Source organism: Acanthaster planci, linkage group LG01, assembly GCF_054643075.1.
Source record: "Acanthaster planci isolate LZ-2023a linkage group LG01, COTS_SCS, whole genome shotgun sequence".
Taxonomy (NCBI): Eukaryota; Metazoa; Echinodermata; class Asteroidea; order Valvatida; family Acanthasteridae; genus Acanthaster; species Acanthaster planci.
In genome coordinates, this window is record NC_141777.1 from 14,850,634 (window position 1) to 14,858,606 (window position 7,973).

Below are 7,973 nucleotides of genomic sequence, written 5' to 3' on the forward strand. Positions count from 1 at the left end.
GAGTAGGAGATGGATGTAATGATTGAATGGGGATGGAGTAGGAGATGGATGAGATGAAGGAATGGGGGCGGAGTAGGAGATGGATGGGGTAATGGAATGGGGGTAGAGTAGAGATGGATGAGATGATGGAATGGGGGCAGAGTAGGAGATGGATGAGATGATTGAATGGGGATGGAGTTGGAGATGGATGAGATGATGGAATGGGGGCAGAGTAGGAGATGGATGGGATGATTGAATGGGGATGGAGTAGGAGATGGATGAGATGAAGGAATGGGGGCGGAGTAGGGGATGGATGGGGTAATGGAATGGGGGTAGAGTAGGAGATGGATGAGATGATGGAATGGGGGCAGAGTAAAAGATGGATGAGATGATTGAATGGGGATGGAGTAGGAGATGGATGAGATGAAGGAATGGGCGCAGAGTAGGAGATGGATGGGGTGATGGAATGGGGGTAGAGTAGGAGATGGATGGGGTGATGGAATGGGGGGTGGAGTAGGAGATGGATGAGATGAAGGAATGGGGGCAGAGTAGGAGATGGATGGGGTGATGGAATGGGGGTAGAGTAGGAGATGGATAGGATGATAGAATGGGGGTAGAGTAGGAGATGGATAGGATGATGGAATGGGGGTGGAGTAGGAGATGGATGGGGTGATGGAATGGGGGTGGAGTAGGAGATGGATAGGATGATGGAATGGGGGCGGAGTAGGAGATGGATGAGATGATGGAATGGGGATGGAGTTGGAGATGGATGAGATGATGGAATGGGGGCAGAGTAGGAGATGGATGGGGTAATGGAATGGGGGTAGAGTAGGAGATGGATAAGATGATGGAATGGGGGCAGAGTAGGAGATGGATGGGATGATTGAATGGGGATGGAGTAGGAGATGGATGAGATGATGGAATGGGGGCAGAGTAGGTGATGGATGTAATGATTGAATGGGGATGGAGTAGGAGATGGATGAGATGAAGGAATGGGGGCGGAGTAGGAGATGGATGGGGTAATGGAATGGGGGTAGAGTAGGAGATGGATGAGATGATGGAATGGGGGCAGAGTAGGAGATGGATGAGATGATTGAATGGGGATGGAGTAGGAGATGGATGAGATGAAGGAATGGGGGCAGAGTAGGAGATGGATGGGTGATGGAATGGGGGTAGAGTAGGAGATGGAAGGGGTGATGGAATGGGGGTGGAGTAGGAGATGGATGAGATGAAGGAATGGGGGCAGAGTAGGAGATGGATGGGGTGATGGAATGGGGGCAGAGTAGGAGATGGATGGGGTGATGGAATGGGGGCAGAGTAGGAGATGGATGGGGTGATGGAATGGGGGTAGAGTAGGAGATGGATAGGATGATGGAATGGGGGTGGAGTAGGAGAATGGATGGGGTGATAGAATGGGGGCAGAGTAGGAGATGAATGGGGTGATGGAATGGGGGGAGAGTAGGAGATGGATGGGGTGATGGAATGGGGGTAGAGTAGGAGATGGATAGGATGATGGAATGGGGGTGGAGTAGGAGATGGATTGGGTGATGGAATGGGGGTAGAGTAGGAGATGGATAGGATGATAGAATGGGGGTAGAGTAGGAGATGGATAGGATGATGGAATGGGGGTGGAGTAGGAGATGGATGGGGTGATGGAATGGGGGCAGAGTAGGAGATGGATAGGATGATGGAATGGGGGTAGAGTAGGAGATGGATAGGATGATGGAATGGAGGTGGAGTAGGAGATGGATGAGATGAAGGAATGGGGCAGAGTAGGAGATGGATGGGGTGATGGAATGGGGGTAGAGTAGGAGATGGATAGGATGATAGAATGGGGTAAAGTAGGAGATGGATAGGATGATGGAATGGGGGTGGAGTAGGAGATGGATGGGGTGATGGAATGGGGGTGGAGTAGGAGATGGATAGGATGATGGAATGGGGGCGGAGTAGGAGATGGATGAGATGATGAATGGATGTGGAGTTTGATGGGATGATGGAATGGGGCAGAGTAGGAGATGGATGGGGTGATGGAATGGGGGTAGAGTAGGAGATGGATAGGATGATAGAATGGGGGTAGAGTAGGAGATGGATAGGATGATGGAATGGGGGCGGAGTAGGAGATGGATGAGATGATGGAATGGATGTGGAGTTTGATGGGATGATGGAATGGGGCAGAGTAGGAGATGGATGGGGTGATGGAATGGGGGGTAGAGTAAGAGATGGATAGGGTGATGAATGGGGGCAGAGTAGGAGATGGATGGGATGATGGAATTGGGGTAGAGTTGGATGGAATGATGGAATGGAGTTGGAGATCGTTGGAATGGGGTGGAGTTGGAGATGAATGGGATGATGGAATTGAAGTGGAGTAGGAGATGGATGGGATGATGGAATGGGGGTGGAGTAGGAGATGGATGGGATGATGGAATGGGGCAGAGTAGGAGATGGATGGGGTGATGGAATGGGGGTAGAGTAGGAGATGGATGGGGTGATGGAATGGGGGCAGAGTAGGAGATGGATGGGATGATGGAATTGGGGTAGAGTTGGATGGAATGATGGAATGGAGTTGGAGATCGTTGGAATGGGGGTGGAGTAGGAGATGGATGGGATGATGGAATTTGTGAAAAATATATGAAAGCTTGCACTTTATTAGTATGATTTCCTTGTTTTATTTAGCAACGTTACTTGTAATTTGCTTGGATGTCTCTTAACATGAGCTAATTTTGCAGTAAAGAAATTTAGATTCATATGAAGCTGTGAGTCACTGCAGCTTTGCCTTTCTATTCTCTTCATTCTTTTGAGTCGTGACATTAGTTTCATCCAAACTGTCAAAACTACATTCACTACAGTAAGATCCTTCCAATTTGACATTTTTCTTATTCGTAATATGCGAATAGCATGTACAAGCTCAGTGTACTCCATTCTTTCATGTGTGGAACAGGAAGACAGTCAGCTGTGCTTCTGGGGATAAAGTGCAGTGTTCATTCAGGAGTATGGCACATACATGCCCATCTAGAATGAACACTGTTCCCAACAGGAGGGAATGTTGTGAGGTTGGAGAGGCTTTTTCAGCCAAAAGGAGACTTTACACTTTGGGGCCTTTGTAGATTGGTTCTAAAGAGACAGCACTGAGCACTTGCAAGCTTCAGGCACAGTACAATGTAACACTGAAGGAGTAGCAATGCAAAGGGGTGGTTTGTTGCATTGCCATTGCATTCTCACTTTTAGACACCATTTCATCATTATGGTCAGTAATCTTTTACAGTGGATTCTTTGGTGTTGACTTCTCTGTGTATGATTTTCATTTGTTCATTTTTACCATATTTGTTCCTTTTGTAATTTCAATCCAAAAGTATGATGAGTATATGCCAAACACAAATTATGTATCTTTCTTCACATGACCAGGTAGTTGAAATCAGGTACTTGTAGCAGTCCACCTGTCTTCTTGAAAAATGTAAAGACATTGGAAAAATGTCTTCACCCTGGCAAAAATTTTTACAAGAGATTTGGCTTTTGTACATGTATTTTGTCAATTCTGTATTCAGGTAGGTGATATACTGTACATCAGATAGCATAGGCTGAGAACATGGCTTGTCCGGTTGATTTTCCTCCTACTTCTTAAATTTATGTGTTCACGTAGATATCACGAGAAGGTGCCAGAAGAAGTTCCTGAAATAGAATCAAAAATGAAGTTTGGGTTAGCCAATCCCGTGGAGTATGAAGTTCCTTCAAAAAATCCTGAGTGGACTGCTGCAGTCTATAAAGGCTTTGTTGTTTCTTCAACAGATAAGGTAGGATTTGTAAAAAGTAGAAAATCCTGATTAACCCTAACTTGCTGGGGGTCGGGAAATTCTTATGGCAACAAGAAATGAGTTGATCTGACGTCTCCCTTCAGGTTTTAGCTGTTTTATGACAACTTTTATTAATTTTACAATTTAGTATGCATGAGCAAACATTACATTTAGTACATCATTGAAGGGTAGCCTAAATTTGGCAAGGGGATTTTGTGCAGATGAAGTGGCAAAATATTCTTGTTTCTTGTGCATAAGTCCATATAACAAAATGGTTTAGTGAACGGTGGCCAATAAGTCAGGTTCAGTGCTGTAAGGCTTTTATTTAACGCTTGCAAAATTATTATTGGGATGCGTCAAATTGACCAATTATGAATGGATTAGTTGACTTTAAAATTAACCAGCCCTCCCCCTTTGCTGTTTTTCCCCTGCATTTCAGAAAGTAGATGATAAAGATGATACCGTGAAGCCTGTTAAAGAAGTTCCTGTGGAACAGACCGACAAGCATCCTGGAAACACCACAGGATGTACAGTCTCATAAGTGTATTGGAAAATTTATTTTTTTCTACAACAGAAATGTCTAAAACATCTCTTGCGGTAAAATAAAGGTTGGATGATGGTGCCAACGTAACACTGGATTTATTTAACACCAATGTGTTTGAATATTCTAGTTATAACCTGTGCTATTCAAGATTGGTATCATTCTAACTTGAAGTGGATAATTGTATTTTATCTTCAGGCAGACTTGAATTCTCCATTCTGATTGGTCGATCCATAGCAACAAACAGTATGATATTTAACTGTATTGCATGGTTCATATCAAACATTGTGTAATGGGCTGTTCTAACTCAACGGATTGTGCTATTTTTACACTAATAGCAAACGCACATCTGCATGACTGTAAAATCAAAAGTGGTGTGTTTGCCTGTGCCGATCGTCGCATGCTGATCGTCACGTGTTTAAAGACACATACTATTCTAACAATTTCTGTTCTTAGTGTAAGCTTATTGTTATTGAAATGAGTTAAAACACAAGTAATATCCATGTTCCCTAGATAAAATTGCAGAATAGTGGTACATCAGTGTTAATGTTTTTGCTGTGCACCGTATATCTTTTGTCTCCTTTTTTGGATTTAAAGCACGCATAGGCCTCTTTAATTTCTTTGCTCAGTGTCAAGTTTGCTTGAAGATAAATTTGTTATGCTTGCACTCGTGGAACACGGAATAATGTAGTGCGTCTGTGTCCTGTATGCCACAAGGCCAGAGGCTGAGTGGTATACAGGACACAGACGCACTATATTATTTCATGTTCCACTCAAGCTCGTGTGATAACTAATAGTGTCACACAATTAGGAGTCTGGCAAAAACCTTTGTTACCTTTTTAGTCATTGAATATGTGTATTTTGTGTGTCAAAAAAGTTCAATATATCAAGTGTATATAAACTAAAAAATTTGTAAAGGCATCAAGGGCATACTCTTTTAAAAAGGTTATGGGATCCAAGGATTTGCAACTTTTATTCCATTTACACCAAAATACATGGGACTTTGTGATTGCGAACAAATTTTCAGGAGACCCATCATACAGTCTGTTCCCAAGTTGGAAGGAGGCAAGATGTGAATGCAAGCCAGTATCAAGTGATGCACTGTGATCACATGTGTATTCACTCTAACAGTATCGTGTTGTTATCTGTTGCATAGTTTTTGAGGGTGTATGGGGGGGGTGCCATTGCCTCCCCTCAAAGGAACCCACCTGAAAATTTGTTTGAAAAATGATGACAGTTGTATTTTTTGGTCTGTTTCGTTTCCCCTTCCTCAAAGAGTGTGTAAAAAGCTCCTGAATGTAGCCTCACCCTTCAGAAAGGCTAAAAGAAATTAGTGACAAAAATTGTTAAACGTCGTTGGCCCCTCCACAAATGTTTGCCCCCCCCCACAGCAAATTGGTACAGGATCCTTCCTTGAAAACATTTTGCACACTAGCTATGGATTTTGTGATAAAGCAGGAATGCATTTAAAAGGACACATAAACAAAGGATGTTGCTGTGCATCAGAGTTTATTCTTTAATTTCACAGCTGAAAAGAGCAGCTATCAAGCAAGCACATTCCCAAAATAGATTTAAAATATGTAAAACATGTTGTACCCAAGCTCTTGAGCTAGCATGAATGCTGTACACAAATTTAATTGGAGTATAGTTTTAGGGGTACAGTATGTCCTCATAGGCAGGGCCATCTGAATCTGAAAATTTACTGACTCTTTTCATATAGCTGAGGAGTTTCAGATAAACAAATGCAGCAGCTATTTATAGCCATACTTGCTTCAGTTATAAGTTCAAAGACTTCTTTGGGCGTTTAGCCATCTTCAATGAAAAAGTCAGATTTTATGTCAGTTGTGTAAAAATGTCAACTCTTAAAATGTAAAAGCAGTGTTTTACAATAAAGAATGTTGTTTGTGGCTTGCAATATTCAATGAAAATGAATATAAATTACAATATTTTCCATATATGGCTAGACCTGTCAACATAATAAGATGTGATTTTAAATCAAAGAAATATGACGTGTTACAGGGAGTCCACATTGTTTAAGCAATGCAGTTGCCAGCATGCAACTTATTGTCACAACATGAGAGTGAAGTCAATGCACTGTTTAATTCCAGTAAAGCAAAATGCATGTAACCAGAAAATGAAAAATGGTGTCAAAGTGTACACCATAAGGAATAACGAACTAGTATTTCGCAGGGAAAGATTAAACCATGTACAATGAGTCAAGAGGTTCATGTACCAACAAGATGTGTTATTCATCAGAGCTTTAACTTAAGCATTTTTAAGATGGGGAAAACTGCAGTACAAATGAAGCAGTATGGACTATGGTTTATAGTACAAACATTACCCTTTGCTAGGTTATGTCAGAGGTACTGTATACTTGTTGTATTTGGAGAGCTTGAAGAGGATACCTTGGTTGTGGAACCTTAAAGAGCACCTCTAAGGAAAACATGTTTTCTCTGAATTTATTTGTTCCAATAAATATGGAAACAGCCAAATTGGACGTAGTGTCATTTGTTTACAGAGCTCAACTATGACAAGCTGAAAAGGTTTTTTTTCTGTTCATGCTAAGCAATGCATGTAACCATCGTTTGGCAAGCACAAGGGTTTATCCACTACCGACACAGGGCAGGGGTTCCCCTCATTTTCTCTGTTTTCTCCGAATGACGCAATCTACATTCTGAATTGGCATCTTGGCAGAAGCAGAAAAAATGCCCTTATTAGCTTATAGCTGAGCTCTGAAGACAAAATGACACTGCATTCGATTTGGATACTTCCTAATTTATTGGAACAGGTAAAATCAGAGAAAACATGTTTTCCTTTGAGGTGCTCTTAAATATTGTCAGTTGAAAGGGTTAAGTGTCATCTTTGATAACATACATGACAAAATTTGCTGGTGTCTCTAATTGTATAGTGAAGTGTATGTAAAGTGCACTGTTCACTCACATGCATATCATTTTTACGGTAGCTGCAATGCATTTTTTTGTCTCTGCTGACTTCAGTGTCAGTTTTTGTTTTACTACTTTTAAAGGATATTTTTCTACCCATTTGAATTTATGTTAATCGATATTTCTACATTCATTAGCAAATTACATCAGTGACCTCACCCCGGGTAGGAACTTCAAGGTTGTATTGGTTTGTGCACAAAAGATGCTGTGCTGTTAACTGCGAAAGGATGTCAAATATTTTCATGCATTGAAGATGAGTATGAAGTCAAGTAAACAATAAATTGCTGCTACACTATAAAGCCGGTGAGAGAATGGGACATTCTGCCATTTTTAGCTTTTGGTGTTCACGATGGAAAATTGGATCTTATTTACCAATTTACGTGTTCACGCTTTTGTATATATTTCATTCTATTAAATAAAACACATAGTCAGAATCCATGAATAGCCCACGTTGAAGAGCATTATTTTGTCTTTTGTTTGTGCTTTGGTTTTCGTCGCTTTTATGCTTCCTAATAATACCAATACATTAAGGCAAGCCGGTTACCCAAGTCTACGCAATAATGTCTGGCACACACCCCCCCAACAAAAATTGCGTTCGCTACACCTCTGCCAGTGACAACCCACTGAGTAGTGTCGCTCGTGCGGCAGCCGGAGCTCCTTTCTGTCGGTCTGGTTAGAAGGCACTCTCCTGTGGTGGGACTGCGACAATAAATTGATTGAATC

At 41.8% G+C, this 7,973-nt stretch overlaps 1 long non-coding RNA gene across 1 annotated transcript; it reads left to right on the forward strand.

Annotated features, from left to right (window-relative positions):
• The first annotated feature begins 2,223 nt into the window (after positions 1-2,223).
• LOC147800453 (uncharacterized) lies at positions 2,224-7,688 on the forward strand. Its single transcript, XR_015427537.1, has 2 exons — positions 2,224-3,767; positions 4,207-7,688. It is a non-coding gene; the product is annotated as an uncharacterized LOC147800453 (long non-coding RNA).
• Positions 7,689-7,973: the final 285 nt, after the last annotated feature.